Here is a 20,689-nt window from a genome sequence, read left to right on the forward strand (position 1 = left end):
TGACCAGAGATGAAAGCAGCTAGAGACAGTTTCTATACTTAAACAGGCTTCCTTCCCCAGCAAGCAGCACTGGGACAACGTAGGAGGAATTTGGGATGAGGACCTGATCCAAGCCCCATAAAAGTCAACTGAGGGATGCCCATTGACTCCAATGGACTTTGGATCAAATCCGAAATAGCTACAGGTTTGTGTTTTCCCCCAGCTGCTCTTTGTGACTCAAAGCAACTAACCCCCCCTTTTGTGAGCCATTTAAATGAGCTGTTCTTGGGTTTTTTTTTTTTTATTAACTTAAAAACAACTCTTTGCACTTCTTCAACACATTCCTGCTGAGGATCTTGAAGGGCTTCATCCAGGTTAATGAATTCCGCCTCCCCCATGTGACGCAGAAGGGAGGTGCAGAGAAATTGCATGACTTGACCAAGGTCACCCAGCAAACCGATGGCAGACTTAGAGCTAGGCCCCAGGTCTCCCATAGCCTATTGTCCTGCCCCAGATTCCTACATGGTGAAGAACAAACAGCCTGTAAAGGGATCTGTTTTATTCTTTATTCTGATTCTTAAGATCTTGTGTTTTGAAACCGCCTTTCCTTGGGAATGAGACTATGGGTTTCCACCTCCCCCTCCTCCAAAAGGCACTTCTTACCACGGGAAAAGGAGCCTAATTTTGAGCTAAAAAATTGTGAAATGTTTGACAAAATAAGCCTGGGGTGGAAAGGAAAATTCCAGTTTGGGCTTTTCCCCCTTAATATTATGTAAGCTGTATCATGGCAGCTTTTCCTATTTTAATGATGAACATATTGGGCACGATTTAAACCTGGTATAAGCAGTTGGTACTTCTTTGTCTTCAGTGGAGCTGCACTCGCTTCCCCCAGCTCTGACGTTGGGCCATTATTTCCATATGCTGCAGCACGTATTCACTGTGAAGTGCCTGGGTGCATGAAGGCCCTAGGACACCAGGGGCAGGCTAGAGGACGGCGTCTGGGCCCGTGATGTAATTTATTGCCATCTATAGAGAGGGAGCGTCTCTCTGACCTCAATTTCATTCCTTGTTTTTATTGACCTATTTCATGCCACTGAAGTCAGTTTTCAAGGCCCGTTAGGGGCAAGGGCAGTCCCTGGTCCTTGTGAAATAGCCACACTGAAGCCTCTGTATGACTTGACCAAGGTCACCCAGCAAACCTTGGCAGCCTCTGAAGAGCACAATCGTACTTCAGCACCTAATGTTCAATAGTCACTCTCATCAGCCAGGCTGCTTGTCACAGGGTCCCTTTAAGAGGGAGCAGTTCCAATTGGGCTTCAAAAAGGGGTTCCTGGGCCCTACAGGGAGAGAGCCTGTGAAAGAGAGACCTAGTGAGCCAGGGCTGCCTAGGAGCGAGGAGTGAAGTAGCAAGGACAGAGGCAGATGAGAGCTGCCTGGGAAAGACATGTTCTGCAGAGTGGAAAGCTCTGCAGGCCCTGCCTTGGAAGAAGAAGGATATTGGTTTGGAGGCCCACTGAGGGGCTAGCTGTCTGTGCTGAGTTAGTGCTGAGCAGTGCAGGGAGGCTGAAAAGGACCACGAGCTGGAAGCCAGCAGAAGGGGCCCACCTGCAGACCTTCCTGATCTGACACGTCCGTGCCAAGAGGCGGAAAAGGTCTGAGTTGATGGACCATGTTTTAGGTAGAAGAGCTGTGGGACTGATCTCTCTCAGGGGGCTGGCCTGGAGGATGGAGCCCTGGAACAAGGGCAGAAAGGAACTGGGAACGGAGTGCTGGTGGACTCATGGGTGAGGGGCATGGAAAATCGGTGTGCATTTCAAAGTCTTACTGTGGGAATCTTTTTACTGTGCTGGCTCTATGGATTATTGTAGGTGTAGCTGAATAATTTATGCCCAGCGGTGGGGTTTTGAGTGGGCACCGTGTTCTTTTTTATGGCTGGACTGATGGGAAACTGAGGCAGGTGCATCTGTCATGCTGCAGCCTTCACACTCTTAAACTGCTGCTCTCCTGCTACTCAGAATCCAAACTGCAGGTTCCCCAAGCGGACACTAAGAGAACCGGTCTGACTAGAACAAAGAATGAATCTGAGGGGTGCCAGGTACCCAATGGTGTGTTGGAGGGTGGAGGAGGGACAGAGACTGAGATAGGGGAGAAAAGGGAGAGGAGAATGAGACCAAAAGAAGGTGAGAGAATGATTAAGTATGGCAGAGCAACATGGTTTGGCCCAAAGGCAGAATAGGAGAGAAAAGAGGGAGTAGGGTACAAATCGGGAAGAAGAGAGACAAAGCCAGCGAGGTCGGGGAGGAGGGAATGAAAGAGGGACAGAGGGAAAGGAAATATCAAGAGGAAAGACGTGGGAAGAAAAACACAATGAAAAATGAATCCATGAATAACAGAGAGAGAGCAAAGGCTGGAAACATGGCAAAGAGTTTATGCCTCCAGGAGCTCATGTGTCCAATCCAGATATACCTCCGGCAGCCTGGCCATGCCTTCAGGTTGGGACCGTCTTCCCTGGAATCTGAGCATTATCTATTCACCCACAACAGCCTTCTGAGCTCTGAGTTTTGATGGTGGCCTGAATGATGACACCAATTATCAGAATGGCCTCTCCTGCCTTGTCCTCCAGTGGCAATATGTCCTCCTCACAGGGGTGAGCACTTCCTCATGAGCAGACTGAGAAACTGCTTTAAGTAGGAGTGGGAAGCTCTGTCTCTTAATGCTAGACCTCCTTCCTCCGGCGCAGTTGGTCCACTTCCAACTCTGAGTCCCACCAGCAACAGGCATCTGGCTTATCTCATTAAGGGCTCGGTCCTACAAATTGCCAAGCAACCTGACCCCACTCCTGCATGGCTCTTAAGGATGTACTCAGCTTTAACCACATGCTTAAGTGTATTGCCGAATTGGGGCCAGAGTGTTACAGGATCAACTCCTAAAGTAGCAGTGGGCGGGGAGTTTCATGTATTTACCCAGAGCAAAGGTGTTTGTGTTACAGACACTGACGAGGAATGTAGACGTAAAACAAACAAACTCACTTCTGGGGGTCGGGGGGAGGAGTAAAAATTATTTTTCAAATTGTTAATATTAGGTCAAATCCTGCAGTTCTTACTAAGTCATTACTCAGCCCTCATTTAGGCAAAACTGTCTTTGAGTCAATGGCGATTTTGTCTCAGGAAGGACTTCTGTGTTTGACCTATCAGATTCTGCAAAACTTTGGGGGTCGTTCTCTACTCTCTTTTATAGAATCATAGAATATCAGGGTTGGAAGGGACCTCAGGAGGTCATCTAGTCCAACCCCCTGCTCAAAGCAGGACCAATCCCCAACTAAATCATCCCAGTCAGGGCTTTGTCAAGCCTGACCTTAAAAACATCTAAAGAAGGAGATTCGCCACCACCTCTCTAGGTAACTCATTCGGGTGCTTCAACACCCTCCTAGTGAAAAAGTTTTTCCTAATATCCATCCTAAACCTCCTCCACTGCAACTTGAGACCATTACTTCTTGTTCTGTCATCTGCCACCACTGAGAACACTCTAGATCCATCTTCTTGGAACCCCCTTTCAGGTAGTTGAAAGCAGCTATCAAATCCCCCCTCATTCTTCTCTTCTGCAGAGTAAATAATCCCAGTTCCCTCAGCCTCTCCTCATAAGTCACGTGCTCCAGCCCCCTAATAATTTTTGTTGCCCTCCACTGGACTCTTCCCAATTTTTCCTCATCCTTCTTGTAGTGGGGGGCCCAAAACTGGACACAGTACTCCAGATGAAGCCTCACCAATGCCAAATAGAGGGGAATGATCACGTCCCTCGATCTGCTGGCAATGCTCCTACTTATACAGCCCAAAATGCCATTAGCCTTCTTAGTAACAAGGGCACACTGCTGACTCATATCCAGCTTCTTGTCCACTGTAATCCCCAGGTCCTTTTCTGCAGAACTGCTGCCTAGCCACTCGGTCCCTAGTCTGTAGCAGTGCATGGGATTCTTCCATCCTAAGTGCAGGACTCTGCACTTGTCCTTGTTGAACCTCATCAGATTTCTTTTGGCCCAATCTTCTAATTTGTCTAGGTCCCTCTGTATCCTATCCCTACCCTCCAGTGTAGCTACCACTCCTCCCAGTTTAGTGTCATCTGCAAACTTGCTGAGGGTGCAATCCACGCCATCCTCCAGATCATTAATGAAGATATTGAACAAAACCGGCCCCAGGACCGACCCTTGGGGGAATCTGCTTGATACTGGCTGTTGGCAGATGTGATTGCGGAGCCATTGGCCATCATCTTTGAAAACTCATGGCGATCGGGGGAGGTCCTGGATGACTGGAAAAAGGCTAATGTAGTGCCCATCTTTAAAAAAGGGAAGAAGGAGGATCCGGGGAACTACAGGCCAATCAGCCTCACCTCAGTCCCTGGAAAAATCATGGAGCAGGTCCTCAAGGAATCAATTATGAAGCACTTAGAGGAGAGGAAAGTGATCAGGAACAGTCAGCATGGATTCACCAAGGGGAAGTCGTGCCTGACTAACCTAATTGCCTTCTATGATGAGATAACTGGCTCTGTGGATGAGGGGAAAGCAGTGGATGTGTTATTCCTTGACTTTAGCAAAGCTTTTGATACGGTCTCCCACAGTATTCTTGCCGCCAAGTTAAAGACAAATGGGCTGGATGAATGGACTGTAAGGTGGATAGAAAGCTGGCTAGATTGTCGGGCTCAACGGGTAGTGATCAATGGCTCCATGTCTAGTTGGCAGCCGGTTTCAAGCGGAGTGCCCCAAGGGTTGGTCCTGGGGCCAGTTTTGTTTAATATCTTTATTAATGATCTGGAGGATGGTGTGGACTGCTCTCTCAGCAAGTTTGCAGATGACACTAAACTGGGAGGCGTGGTAGATACGCTGGAGGGTAGGGATCAGATACAGAGGGACCTAGACAAATTAGAGGATTGGGCCAAAAAAAAACCTGATGAGGTTCAACAAGGACAAGTGCAGAGTCCTGCACTTAGGATGGAAGAATCCTATGCACTGCTACAGTCTAGAGACCGAGTGGCTAGGTAGCAGTTCTGCAGAAAAGGACCTAGGGGTCACAGTGGACGAGAAGCTGGATATGAGTCAACAGTGTGCTCTTGTTGCCAAGAAGGCTAATGGCATTTTGGGCTGTATGAGTAGGGGCATTGCCAGCAGATCAAGGAACGTGATCGTTCCCCTTTATTCAACATTGGTGAGGCCTCATATGGAGTACTGTGGCCAGTTTTGGGCCCCACACTACAAGAAGGATGTGGAAAAATTGGAAAGAGTCCAGCGGAGGGCAACAAAAATGATTAGGGGGCTGGAGCACATGACTGATGAGGAGAGGCTGAGGGAACTGGGATTGTTTAGTCTCCAGAAGAGAAGAATGAGGGGGGATTTGATAGCTGCTTTCAACTACCTGAGGGGGGTTCCAAAGAGGATGGAGCTCGGCTGTTCTCAGTGGTGGCAGATGACAGAACAAGGAGCAATGGTCTCAAGTTGCAGTGGGGGATGTCTAAGTCAGATATTAGGAAACACTATTTCACTAGGAGGGTGGTGAAGCACTGGAATGCTTTACCTAGGGAGGTGGTGGAATCTCCTTCCTTGGAGGTTTTTAAGGCCCGGCTTGACAAAGCCCTGGCTGGGATGATTTAGTTGGGAATTGGTCCTGCTATGAGCAGGGGATTGGACTAGATGACCTCCTGAGTTCCCTTCCAATCCTGATATTCTATGATTCTATGATTCTATGGCCTAGGGACAACTGAGTTTAGGTGCCAGACTCTCACCCAGTGTTCCATTGACTTTAATAGAGATTCACTGATTTATAGCCTCTGAGGAATTGGCCCTGGATCTAAAGAGTCCATAATACCTGAATAACCCATAACTCAGTTCATTGTGCAGTCACAGGAGCGTAGTTGTGGTAAACTATACCTGGGCTGATGGTTTCATGAAGATGAAACTTACTCTTTTTGAGTGAATTTTGCTCTGAGTCACATTTGGTTCATCTGAGCTGTTAGACACACTGCTCTGCATATTAGATGTTTTCTTGTTTCCATTAACTGTCCGGAGGTGAATTTCACTCTGATGAGATTTTTCCCCGCCATGAGACTGGATGAGCCTTAAAGAGGTGACTGGTGTGAACAGGTAGATACCTGAGTGCTTGTAGTGACATCAGTGCAAATCCTATTCATTGTCTTTATGGACATAACGGAGGATGTGTGTGGAATGGGAGGACTCCACCCTTTCCCTCTTGGATCTGGTTTCCTAGGATCTCACCAACTTGGCACAAGGAGATATAAAAGAAGACCCATCTTTGGGTGAAATTCTGTTCTCACTACTTTAAATCAGAATGGATTCCATTTAACCCAGTGTGGTCAAAATAAAACCTGGTGGCCTTTGCTCCTTATACTGTACAATAACATTTTTGCACAAATGACCTCTATGCTCTACAATGGCTTCTCCTAGTGCAGCAGTGTTAACAATGGCCTATAGAATAATGGTGTTCAAATATTTATTTCTTCCCCGAAAGGTAAAGGTCTTTTTTGTCTGAGTGATAAAATGTCATCTTGACTCTGCAAGTGTCAGTTTGGAGGTCTGCTAAAAAGTCAGGGATGGCTGTGAGATTGTTAGGCCGGGTCAACGGGCCACAGCGTTCAGCAGAAGGAACAAAGGAAAGATGAGAGAATACTTCAAAACATCTTCAAGAAATACTGACACAATTCATATTGAATCTGTCTGCACTCCTTTTGTGTCCTCTTTCTACCCATATTTCTACGAGTGAGTTTGCTGGCAGTAACGATGACTGAAACAGCATTTTTTAAGTGACTACTAGAAAATATTGGCAGGAAATGAGTTTTGTTTGTAAACAGGGATATTTGCACTGAAAACCTGCTTCAGAAGAGTAATGCTCATCCAATCAGGGGGAAAAGACACATACAACATGATCTACATGCTATATTGCTACTAACGAACTCAACTTGAATTTAGGATACTGACTATTCACAAGCCGCCCACAGGGGAGCTGCTTCTTTATTACTTGCATTGCAGTAGAAACTAGGAGTCCCAGTTATAGCCCAGGACAGTGTTGCTAAGTGCTGTCCCAACACAGAAAAAGAAGTAGTTCCTGCCCCAAAGAGCATACAATTCAAATAAGCTATGGACCAAAAATCATTCCTGGAAAATAGCTGACAAACAGTTTCAAATAACAAATACTTTCAGTTATTGATGGACGATTTGCAAAGAGAAAGAGGCAGAATGAGTCCAAGGAACCATTTGCTCTGAAATGGCAATTCAGTTTCAGCACATAGGTACCATTCTGCTGTCCAGTGGATGAGCTCAAGCATATTGGGCTGTATTAGTAGGAGCATTGCCAACAGATTGAGGGAAGTGATTATTCCCCTCTATTCGGCACTACAGAAGGGATATGGACAAATTGGAGCAAGTCCAGCAGAGGGTAAAGGAAATTATTAGGGGTTTGGGGCACATGATTTACGATGAGAGGCTGAGGGAACTTGGGTTATTTAGTCTGCAGAAGAGAAGAGTGAGGGGGATTTGATAGTAGCCTTCAACTATCTGAAAGGGGGTTCCAAAGAGGATGGAGCTCGGCTGTTCTCAGTGGTGGCAGATGACAGAACAAGAAGCAATGGTCTCAAGTTGCAGTGGGGGAGGTCTAGGTCAGATATTAGGAAACACTATTTCACAGGGAGGGTGGTGAAGCACTGGAATGGGTTACCTAGGGAGGTGGTGGAATCTCCATCCTTACTGGTTTTTAAGGCCCGGCTTGACAAAGCCCTGGCTGGGATGATTTAGTTGTGGATTGGTCCTGCTTTGAGCAGGGGGTTGGACTAGATGACCTCCTGAGGTCTCTTCCAACCCTACTCTTCTATGATTCTATGAATATTGGTTCCATGTGGAAATTTTGGACTTACTAGACAAGTTTTTCATTCATAAAGGAAACTATTGTAACCGTCTGGTCTGCCTGTGTTACAGATCCCATCTGTGTCTGAGCCATTAAGGTTACGCGTCTGTTATGCAGATATAGAGCCTGGCTCTTTAGGTCAAGATGTTGAGATTCTCATGCTCATAGCACTGGAGGTCCCTGGTTCAATCTGTGGTGATGGCAGACATCACACTATCATTTCTCTAGTGCTCTTCGGAGACCTCCAGTTACCCAACAGCTAGGGTGCATGGTAATGTCATGGAACAGACCACATGCAAGCGGAGGTAGCACTGTGCTCAAAGAAAACATCCCCCCGTGCTGCTTACAGTATCAAAAAGCAGGACCCCACTTTTGCATTCCATAAAGCTAAACTTGTCCTTTTAGCAGCACAGCAATCCTGCAAAAACAGGCCGGGGCATTGATACGTGGAGCAAGCCAAGGTTCCCAAAGGCAGAACTTGCAGTAGCACAGTTCCATCTGCTGCTGTGATGAGGGGTTAGCAAATAGAACATGTCAAGGTCAGCACCTGGGTTTTGAAGCTGAGACCTACTGAGTCTGTGGGAAGAACAATGTCCCCAGACATGTGCCCAGGTCTTATCAGCTCCTACAATAGGACGTTTTCTGTGTATCCTGAAAGCCAGGTGGGAAAGACTGAAGTGCCGTCAAACTCTGAGTTGCCTAACCCTCAGCAGCTGCCCAAGGACACTAGTTTGCTTAATTGCCGTTTCAGTACATCCAAACATACTCTCTATCTCACTATCAGCCCTAGTGAAACAATGTATTATCCATCTGTCCTTGAAGCCAGTGAGCTCCCTGCAAACTGATTAAAGCAGTCTCGTGCTGGATGAACTGTACACAGCCTTTTTCCGAAAGCCATCATCCCCCCGCCCCTGTCCTTACGAGTCACGGCAGAGCATCTCCGTTGCCATTTATTATGTTAGCACTCATTTGTTTTCCTCCAGACAATCTTTGAGACACTGTATCCAGTGACCTCTGGCAAAGAAATGGGAACAGCACACACTTTTTTTCCTGGCATTATGCAGAGGCAGTGACAAATTGGTTTACTTTTTATGCCAGACAGTGGGGATGGGGATGGGGATGGGGTTGGGGAAGGGGGATTATTAGCTCGGAGAACCTCCTGCCATTGCATCCTGTAGTCTAGGATTTGGGGTTCTTTTTTAAGCTCTCTTCTCTGATGCTATTTGAAAATATTATTTCTGTCTCTCTAGACCAGAGAGGGAGGGTGGCAAGTTTCCCCAAAAGGGATAGCCAATTCCAGTGGAAAAGAAATTCTCTTCATCCGGCAGTGCTGAAAATTCTCTTCTACAGACACAACTATCCCCATCCATGTACAGCCGCATATCCAATATTGCAAACACGCTTATCCAACATGAAAAAAAAACCCAGCTGCAGTAACATGTAGAGCAAACACATTCACAGCCATGCTCTCACAAGCACAAAAACATATCGCCAGGAACAGATGAAAAGAGATTACCAAAGAAAGAGGCATGCACAGCCATACATGTTTACTAAAAGTACTTCGAGATCTTTGGCTATAAAGTGCCATATATAGGCCCAAACTTGCTCCCATTAAAGTAAATGGAAAGAATCCTATAGACTTAAAAGATTGATATTTAAAAGTGCATACTAAAATAGTGATTGCTGTTTGAGTTTTACATGCCATCCTACCCCTACCAGCACTGTATACACATACATTCTTTATGGAAGAGTCTTATGGAATTGAACAGGAATTAAACCACCAAGGTTAATATCCCGTGGAATTTAATTGAGAATCATATCCCTGATTGACTTAAAAATTCGAAGGAAAGGTTATAATTCTCGAGGACTTTCCCAGAAGGGTCTGCCTAGCTATTGCTATAGGAGTATTTTCCTTCCTGCCCTATCTCTCTTCTGTTCTGGTTGTACTAGTTGTGATTGTTCTGAGCAGGATTGTGCAGCACATTGTTCATCTCATTTTATAGCATTATCAGCATAGCATTTTCACTGTTCCCACGACGCTGCCGTGTCCTGACCTCAAAGGGTCGATCTCAATGCAGCTTACTCAGAAAACGACAGTGGCACTTTTTCTTTCTTTTTTTGTGGCCGATGTTATCTCGTGTTATCTTAATTACATGCTTTAAGGAGGCATGCTGAACAAATCACTGATGGAGTCTGATGTTTGTTAATATCACGCTGAGTTATGGAAATCTGGTACTTGAAGACCTGGGTGTATTTTCATAACATTTTGAAAGTGTACAAATAACTGATAGCTACTCACTTTAAAAAAAAAAAAAAAAGTACTTCCTCCCTTCCCAGCCACTGCCCCCCCCAAAAAATCTTTGCCTTATTAACTCATAAGATCTGATGTTGTTTAAATGAATCCTCCTCATTCAGAGCTGGGATTAAGGGTCAGGATTAGGAGTAGTATGAATGGTTATGCAAAACCATTTGTGGTCCTATTTAACAAACCTCTCTGCTTGTATTTAAATTTTTTCCCAAACCAGTGATTTGTTTTGAAGTCCTAACACTTAGCTAAATCAGGTGCAGATGGCTGTTTTTATCAAACGGATGCTGTTTTATCATTTTAAAAGCTTTTGTTTTTAGTCAAGTGAAGGAAGTGGGCAGCCCTCCCTTTTATTTGAAAGACAAAAAGCATATGCTTTTTAATTTGAAATGTATGACTAATAGTATTATCCACAGGGGAATAGGCTGTGCTATTGTGGATAATACATTTATGCTCAAATATCCCTTATTCCCTCCTGAGTGAAAGAATTTAGCAGCATATTGTATTACCTTAGCAGGGAGAATCTAGTTTATCCTGAGTGAATTTTCTGACAGCTTCAACTATATCTTTGTATTTGTTTTATTAATTTTAGGGGATAGCTGATGAATTTGCAATGTTCATGTACCAGTAAGTGAAAAGTCGATAGTGTTGATGTGGGACTCAGAGATAGTACAGACAGGAGACGTGTAAATTTCCACACACAACCCCCTTGACGTACCCCAGTCTTTCCTTCTTGCATCTCCGAATCTCTGCCCACCTCTGATCATGCTGCATCATGCCAAACTGGTGATTTGGCGATGTGGACAGATGTCCAGTTGAGACCACCAAACTCAGTTCACTCGTGATTACATCCAGGTTAGAACTCCTTTCACCCCAGGCGCAGAAGACAAATGGTTTAAAAGCCCATTGTGCCATTTTTCAGAGTAGAAGCCGTGTTAGTCTGTATCCGCAAAAAGAACAGGAGTACTTGTGGCACCTTAGAGACTAACAAATTTATTAGAGCATAAGCTTTCGTGGACTACAGCCCACTTCTTCGGATGCATATCATTGTGCCATTGACTTTGCTCCAGGGAAGTTGAAATTCCTCATTCAGTCTTGCTTACAGGTCCATCTGACAACCACCTGGGAAAACTCTGAACAAAGATCAAGGCTTTAAGCCCCTGGGATGCAATTGCATTGTTTGGCTTTTATTGTAAGGCTTATCATGCCAGGTCATATGGTTAAAATCAGGAGTCCTGCCTCCAAGATACCAGGGGGGAGTCAAGAAAAGCTTGTGTGCATTTGTCTTCAGGTCAGTTTTGTAAATGAATGTGCTGGTGCAGTACAGAGAGAGGTCCATCCTCCTCCCTGCTGTGTGGCATTCTAGAAATGAAAAGCCTGCAAGCAGCCCTAGACTTCAGTCACCAGAGCGCTGATTTGGCCCCCATGTTCTTGCTAAGCACTGGGATGGGTGCTCTCACATGCAGACCCTGATGCGTCAAGTATGGGCAGGTGACTCAACCTGGTAGCACCTAGGAGGCCCAGTCATGGTCCAGGACCCCATTACACTGGGCTCTGTATGGACACAGAACAAAAAGACAGTCCTTACCCCGAAGAACTTATAATCTAAGGCCAATGGATGGATACAGACAGACTGGTAGAACCATTCCCTCTTGGTCAATAGTTCCATTGGTTTTGTGGAATGTGATTGTCATGAGGAAACAATGAGAGGATAGTGATCAGTATGATAGGCATTGATCTTAGCACACCAGCAGCCTAGCCTCATCACGATTTTTTTTTTATAGGCCTCTCAGCAAAGGAAAATTTTGAAAGAGGATAGTAGGTTAGTTTTGCAGGTGTTTCTGGGAGGCTTCTCCCAGGCACAAGTGTCAGGATGGGAGAAAGCCCAAAGGATTGTGGCCCACGCTTACTTCCTGTGGGTGTGAGGGGACTGTCAGTGACAGGAAACACTGCCCCTGGGTGATGGGGATAGGTGACTGCTGCTCAGTGGGAAGGAAGCATTGTAGGGCATGTGGTTACCCAGAGTCAGATGGGGGAGACAAAGGGTCTCCAGAAGAGAAAGAAGAGAGGACTTGGAGGAGGGTCTGGACAGAGGTGGCTCATGCTGTGTCTGCCCACCACCATTCAGGTGTGGAGGGGGTATGGGGATTGTCTTTTCTCCCTTCCTATAAGGAGGTGCAAGAACCATTGCTGCCACACCCTGCTATGGCACTGTTGGGCCTACCTGCCTTGGTGCTTGGCCTGCCCTCCTCGTGGGGGAGGTTGAATGTCTCGGATCATGCCCCATTATGTATATCAGGGTAGTGTGCTCAATTCATAAGAGGCAACAGAGGGCTGCTGGGGCCCCCACCAAAATTGCCACCACCTGGATCCCATTATCTCCAGTGGTGCCTCCCAACCTAATGGAACTAAATCCCCTTGGACCCTGAAACCACGGTCGTCCAGGACTCAGATCTGAAATTCAATGGGACCTGTGCTTAATAGGACCCTACTTGGAAGAGTCCTGGTGTCTCTCAAGAAATTCCCTGCCGCCCAGCAGGCCACTCTGAGCCTAGGGTTGCCAGTTGGTTTGGGGCATTTATTTGTACGTCTGTGATTAGAACAAGGTGGGATCTCTCTGGAACAGCGTCTAGCAGTGTTGGAGGGAGGGAGGAAGCTTGGCAGTGATGCATTGATGTCCCACAATGCAGCAGCCCATTGGTAACACTAGTGTCATCTTCAGGGGGTGTTATTCACCCAATGCACTTTGCTGCCAGTGTCACTAGGTCCTATTGTAACTTGACCATAACAACAATCCTATCTCTCACTATCTTGTACAAGGCTCAAAGCTAAGCCTGGACTGGTCCCTTCTATTTCAGCCAGTTAGCTCCTTGGTTTCCAGTAGGTGGCCTTCTTTTCCAGCGCAAGGCCCATCGTAGTGTTCCTCAGTGCACAAGGGAATTGGTTCATGGTCCAAAAGCTGACCGTGCAGCAGTTTGAATGCCACCCTCACTCCCTATTGACTTATGGGGTCCAGGTGCTGAACAGCCCTTCTGCAGCGTCTGCACAAAGGTTGCTGGCCAGGGTTCTGGGGAAGCAGTATGGACAATGTGTGCAAGGCTACATTTGTCACATGCTGTAAGGTACTTGCTACAAGTAGTTGGATCAGCTCTACTCCTGAGTGAGCCACTGTGCCAGAAGAATGGATGGAGACAGACAGACAGATTGGCAGGAGAGTACAAGAAAACCATGAGAGGGTATTGGTCAGAATGATAGGCATTTATCTTAACACACCAGGGGCCCAGGGAATAGTGTGGAAGGGTTAATTACTGTATAGATGCCCCAAGATTCATGGGATTTTCATGCACATTTCAGGCTATCCATGTGGTTACCTGGCCACCTCCTGCCTCCTACAGAGACCTGCGCACCCTTGTCCCTAGAAGGGATGGTGAGGTGGGATTTTCAAGATTTCGAAGCCATGGTTTTGAGGATTTTTTTGCACTGGGAAGGGGCATGTCATAGGCCAGGGGACTGATCCCATTCAAGTCAACAGGGAGGCTCTTGTTGTTTTCAATGGGTTTTGGATAAGGCCCAAAGAGAGCAACAAAGAGGAAACTGGGATGCAGAGAGAAATCGACAGGTGAAAGGTAGTAACAGAGAATGAACAGTGCAGAAGTAACTGAGGCAGGAAGAGCGTGGGAAAAGTGGGAAAGAGATGGATGCATTAGAGAGTGTACAATGAAGAGGCTCAGACCGGGTGCCCAGTGGAGAGATCTAGTCAGAAGAAACAGAAACAATAAACATCCCTTAAATGTTGCAACATCACTTACATTTAAAAATGCCTACACACGCTTCAACTTCATCATGGCTGCACTTTTGGGGATAAGATTAATAATTAAGCTTGGGAATAGAATACAGAAAACTGTTAGTAGGGCAGAATGCACTGAGAAGTCCTTTCAGAAAGCAGCGCTTGCAGCTCAGAGCTGTTGCTGTGTCTGTGTCCCTGACTGCGAAAGCGGGGAGAGCAAAATTATTACACGAAATGACCTGTATCTGTGCTCATCCTGCCGGACCTTACTGCAGCATTTTATTCTGTTGCTTGCCACGTACTGGCCTACCTCCAATAGAGGGTGAACAGCATCCTTCCTTTCAAACCAGACCCGGGGGTCTGCATGGGTAGTTGCTCCTCCAAAGTCCTCATGTGTGGAGTCCCACAAGATTCCTTCCTCTCCCTAACGTTATTGACACCTAGTTGAAGCCACTGAGAGAGCTGATGAGATGGCAGGAACCCAAGTACGAGCATTATGCAGGTGTCACCTACCCCTCATCATCACATGGGAGCCATGTCATTTTCCAGCTTTCACAATGCGCAGTTGAAATCAACACCTGGATGAAGAGCAGGTGAAGAAGCAGGTGATACTGTTAAGAAGAGGGAACTGCTTCAGAGAAGTCACCTCCTATACAAAATCCCCCACTACCAAGGGAATATGTCCTCACATAGTTTAATTGGCCCATAACTTTGGGGGTCCCTTTGGACTCCTCAGGGTGACTGGATGTTACAAAAATAATCCCTCTTCCATCTGTGACAGGCCAGAAGGCTGAACCCTTCTTTTCAGTCACTGACCTAGCCATGGTGACCCAGGCACTAGTGATCTCTAGTCTTGGATGTTGTATAAAATTTAGGAAAGAAACTACACCATGAAAAATCTCTAATCAGTGTAAAATTTATCAGTCAGTTCAGCAACACAGGTAGCAGCAGACACATCACCCCAATGCTCCACTCTGCACACTGGTTCCCCAAAGTCCAGTTCAAGGCTAGTTTCCTGTGGTCAAAGCCCAGGCTGCATGAGTGAGTGTGTGTCTCTCTCTACGACCACAGCGTCTCATGACACTCACATTCCACAAAACCAGTGAAACTATTGACCAAGAGGGAATGGTTCTGCATTAGCCAGAACGTACTCAATAGCTATACATCAACTACGTAACTCCCTCCGGCAAGAAATAAGAATGATCTACCTGGGACCATCTACCTGCTCTCAGAACTACATGAAAAGCTCAATGCTTTGTCATAGTTCTCCACACACAAAAAACTAAAAAGCCCTGTAAACTGGCCAAACTATTTCTCCAAGAGGCTGGCAAGGAAGAATGAGTAAGAGAGTGTCTGTTTTTAAGTCCTTAGGAGGTGCCCAGGAGCGGGAAAGGAGACATAGATCAGATATGGGATGGATAAATAGATGGATATTACTTATTTTTAACTTTTGCTATTGAGGTATTCTTGGAGCGCTTTTCTGAAACCTCCTTGCACTCTGGGGGGTGATAAGCACTGCTCTGAGTACAGACTGCAGCAGCTGTAACAGGAGTTGTGAGCAGTTCCAGGCCTGTGTCCCCTTGCTGCTTTCAAGTCAGCTCTCACTGGAGTGATTCCTCCCTCTCCCCAACTTCCACCGGTACCTCTTTCACTGAGGGGACTTCAACTGGCTAAGCTCTAGCATGGAGCTGTGAAAGAGATTTCACATTTGGCTTCTCTCACCTCAGCACTGAGAGAAGGAGAGAGAGTTGAGTCTCCATGGGCAGGCATGTGTGAAAAGAGGCCAGAGGTTAAGTTCCAAGGGGCTGGCAAATCTGCAGGCTAATGGCTGCTTCTCTTGCTGAGGGGATTTCCTGGCCAGCTGAAGTATTTCTGAGGTGGGGAGGGAAGGGGTGCGCTGAGCGGGTGACAGGAATACTGCAGGAGGGAAGCGACTTTCGCTGAAGCACCTTGGGTTGTGGCTGAGTCTGTGTGTTCATACAGGGCGTAGTTGCTTTCACTGCCTCCCTGTTAATACAAGCCAGTCGATTCCCAAGGGCTTCGCACAGGGCAGAACCAATTCTGGGAGGGGTCTCGCACCTTCCTGAAAGACGCCAAAGTCAATAGGAATTGAAGCTCTGCACCTTTCAGGAGGTACTCAGCACTTTTTAGGATCAGACCAGAGATGACCCGTAACTGCCGATAGTGGGGGAGGGGGGCAGATTGAGGGTAGCGGCTTCAGCAGATGTTACTGAGCACTCTCAGTCCATGTGAGCATGCTCAGTACAAGCTCGGGGGGGGGGCACATGACCCTGCGTGCCCTCCCCCCTGCCCATCCCATCTGGATGAGACACTGGGGAAGCAGCCACCACCAGTCCCTATGGCTCATTCCCTCTCCCCAACTACAGTAGAAAACAATAATTAGCACAATTAGAACAGTAATTCATAATTTTAATAGCAAAAAATGAAATCAACCCCTAACCTCCTCTAGGTCAAGTGCCTGCTACAGGTGGGGCCCGCAGATGGGACGGGGCTGCATGGTCACAGGTGTAGAACATGAGTGATCTTGGGCTTCTAGGAGATCTGCAGATTTTAAAACTAAACCTAATTCATCCCTGGTTTACCTCTGTCACAGTCATGTGTAACAAATCCCCATGCTGGAGGCAGAGGACAGTTATTATTAGAGCTCAAATGTGGGGGGAAATAGTAGCATTTCCTGCCCCCCAATATACCAAGCTGCTCTGATTATTATGCTCCCTATTTCTAATAGGGCACTTTTACCAGTAGACTTCTAAGCTCGTCACTGTCTTTCTAATGTATTTATCCTCACAACATCCCTGTGAGGTAGGGAAGTATTATCCCTAGTATTATTGGTTTTTTACAGATGGGGAAACAGAGGCAGGTAGAGGTTAAGTGACTTGCCCAAGGTCACCCAAGAAGGCTGCAACAGAGGAGAGAATTGAACCTGAGTCTCCCAAGCTCAAGGCCCTGACCACTGGGCCACTACTTCAAGCCCACCTTAGTGAGGGGCCAGAACTAGAACCTTAATCTTTCAGCTCCCAAAATACTAGCCCCGATCGACTGAGCTAAAGCAGAACTCCCTCAGCTGGTGATGAATCTAAAAGATGGATTACACAGGTTTACCACCTCCGCATAACTATGCGCCATTCCATTCATGAGAAAATACTGTATCTCACTACCAACTTCGCGGATGAAATCTCCATATGTACTCGTAGTATATGGAGACACAAAACAGATTAGAACTGGAAAAAAAAAAAAGAGAGATTTTATTCCAGTACCAGTTCACATAAAAAAATAATCAGCCTCCGTCTTGGGAAAACGTCGTTGCACTGCCAACCCTCCCAGAGCCTTGTGGCTTCCAACGTACATAGCTATTCTCACACTGGCCACCTGGTGGCAATTAGCATAACAAAAATGCCGACAACATGACAGTATGTCTCATAGTTGGCACAATGTATAGTATGCTTTTCTAGTCTTAGTATATCTATAATGGGCCCGATCCTCAGCTGGTGTCATTTGGCATAACTCTGCCAACCTCTGCCAAAGTATACCAGTTGAGGATCTGACACAAATATTTTTAAAGCAATTTTTAAAGGGCTAAATTCAACTACATGAGCGGGCTGGAACTAATTCTACTTCAAGATGAGATTCCACTCACTGAGCTCCCCCAGAGGATGTCAAGTGACAAGACACTCAATCAGTGAAATATGAAAGAGCATTATAACACCCACAGAGCAACAGCTCCTTGGCTGAAAGCATCTAAAAGTCAGTGCAATGTTATCTAGCAGCTTTGGAAAACGGTTAACCCTTTCATGTCTCATTCATGTTCCTGCTACAGTCTGCTGCCTCTAGTGCCCTATCCTTGTCATGCTGCCAGTTCTGTGTGTTGCCTCCCACTTCCTTTGGTGCTTGTTTCAGGACCAAGGAGCCTTTGCTCTTGGACCCATGCATAGGTGGGGGAGGTGGGAATTGATTTTTCTTTCTTCAGAGGATCAAAGAGAAATAAAGAAGATGCCAAATGATAAATATTGGACTTTCAAACATGCGAAAGAGAAGGAGGAGCAGCAGCAGGGGGAACAAATCTCTTGGGATATCCTTCCGTCTGAATATACAATGTCTATTGCAAAGACAGGGGTTGGGGATCCAGTGTATAGAGATGTGGGTTTTACAAACAGAATCAACATGAAGACCTCTGGGAAATCACAGAATGTGTATTTGCTTTACGGTTTGGATAATATAAAATGTAATTTTTTTTTTCCTTAAAGAAATTGATCCTTCTTCATTTTTTTTAGCTCTGGTTTCATCCTTCAGGTCCCCGGTTTGAATTACTCCTGTTTATGTGAAAGAGGCTGGTAACACTCATCTCGTCTCTGTCTCTCAATAATTATAAGCCTCCCAGGAAAGTTGGTTTTACCGTGGAAATTTGATAAAGATTTTAAAAGATTTTATTAGAAAGGATTTGGCTCCCGCACAATTATCGACTGTAAAAGGTGCTTTGCCCACCTCCTCTAGGGAAAGTGCTATTGATCATCATACAAAAGGAAGACGTACGCACACAGAGAAAAAAATGTTAAGGCTTCATTGCCTTTTAAACTTTGATGATCAAATTGCATCTAAAGTGTCCCTTGATCGCCTTAACTCCGCTGGTCTGCACTAATTAGGATGGAGCAAATTGTACCACTGGCGAGAGAAACATGGCTCGTAATTCCACCTGTGCAGGGCAGAGACTGGAACAAGGGAAAGATCCGATAGCTGATTTATAGAGTGAACTTTGATTAAGAGGAACAACCTGATCCTTTTGTTTGCTGATTGCACCAGATACCTTATAAAGCTCTGTTGTAGTCAACAAATCAGGCACGGGCCTTTAAAAATAGCGGCCCTTTTAAAGTTGAGTTATAGTTTCTAAAACCCTACTTTAAAATATTCCATGGGATCATCATCATTTTGCTGGTCCTAGAGAGCTTACTCTTGGCTATCTGAGTCCGTCTCCTTAAGTGTGCTTTGGTCCCAACCGAGATTGGGGCCCTATTGTGCTGGGCACTGATCATATACTCCAGTACACAGCCCCCCTCTAAACTCATGTGGGTACACATGTGGGGACCCGCATGAAAGACCCCCTAAGCTTATTTTTACCAGCTTAGGTTAAAAACTTTCCCAAGGCACAAATTCCACCTTGTCCTTGAAAAGTATTCTGCAACCACCAAGTGAGTTAAACAAAGATTCAGGAAAAGGACCACTTGGAGTTCCTGTTTCCCCAAAATATCCCCCCCCAAGCCCTTCACCCCTTTCCTGGGGAGGCTTGAGAATACTCTACCAACCAGATATGTAACAAGGTGAGCACAGACCAGACCCTTGGGACACTAAAACCCAATCAGATTCTAAAAAACCCAGACTTTATTATAAAGAAAGAAAAAGTAAAAGAATCACCTCTGTAAAATCAGGATGGTAAGTACTTTACAGAATAACAAAAGATTCAAAAACACAGAGGATTTCCCCTTTAGGCAAAACTTTAAAGTTACAAAAGCAGGGATAAACCTCCCTCTTAGCACAGGGAAAATTCACAAGCTAAAACAAAAGATAATCTAACTAATTTCTTTGCTATTACTTACTATTTCTGCAATACTAGATGCTTAGTCCAGATATGCTTAAGGAGATGTATTTTTCCTGCCCTGGTTCCTTGCTGACTCAAAGAGAACAAAACAAAGACATAAACAAAAAACTTCCCCCACAGATTTGAAAGTATCTTCTCCCCTTATTGGTCCTTTTGGTCAGGTGCCAACTAGGTTTTCTGAGCTTCTTAACCCTTTACAGGTAAAAGAGGAATTAACTCTTTACAAGGTAAAGAGGGATTTTATGCTACTCTTAGCTGTATGTTTATGACAGGGCCCTGTTGTGCTGGGCACTGATCATACACACCAGTACACAGTCCATCCTAAACCACATGAAACTTACACCATTGAACACTACCTAGATCTTATTCCATAGACAGGGTACACATAAGGTGAAGACCTGGCCCCTCTGAAGTCAATGGGGTCAGGATTTCACCCACAGTGTTTATCTCAAGCCACTGGGCAGCATTCACTATTTTACAAGGGAAACCAAGGGCAAGTTCCCAGCTGCAGCCAAAGATTGAACAGAGTGGGAGTGCAAAGGACTGTGTGCACTGGGCTGGCCCCCGGAGTAATTGGGAGTATAGAGCTTGCCAGTAACACTTAAGGATCAGTGTATCAATTGGGGGTCAGTGCAGTGCAAGGAAGACCCAATCATAATTTCTTCCTCCCCAGCCCCATGCACTATTCAAGCCATTGGGAAGTAGGTACGTTACTGGAGGATCACCATACGTTGGGATAAGTCCCACCCACGGCCAGCTTTATGAGTAGAGCTGGTCAACAATTTTCGGCTGGAACATTTTTCCATTGGAAAACGCTGATTTGATTAAACATTTCCTGGGAACTTAGCAATTTTGTTGAAATTTGCAATGGGAAATGATTGAAACATTTTATCATTTGCACTTTAATATAATAGTATATAACCTAATAAACATAAACATCTAAATGTTTTGACCTTATCAACATATAACATCTTGATAAGACGGTTTCGATGGTTCCGAAACAAAATATTTTGGAATTTTTGTTTTGTGGTATATTTTGAAATTTTAACTTTGCATTCCTCTTTCAGTCAAAAGGCAATATCAAAATGTTGGAATTTCCTGTCGAA

General features: G+C 45.6%; 1 long non-coding RNA gene across 1 annotated transcript in view; it reads right to left on the reverse strand.

The window, feature by feature from the left end:
* The window catches only part of LOC122174089 (uncharacterized), a 33,853-nt gene extending 14,137 nt beyond the window's left edge, over window positions 1-19,716 (reverse strand). The window contains exon 1 of the long non-coding RNA XR_006175436.2: window positions 19,582-19,716. This is a non-coding gene — a long non-coding RNA (uncharacterized LOC122174089). The remainder of the gene's footprint in view (window positions 1-19,581) is intronic.
* Between the last annotated feature and the right edge of the window lie 973 nt (window positions 19,717-20,689).

Source organism: Chrysemys picta, chromosome 18, assembly GCF_011386835.1.
Source record: "Chrysemys picta bellii isolate R12L10 chromosome 18, ASM1138683v2, whole genome shotgun sequence".
NCBI lineage: Eukaryota > Metazoa > Chordata > Testudines > Emydidae > Chrysemys > Chrysemys picta.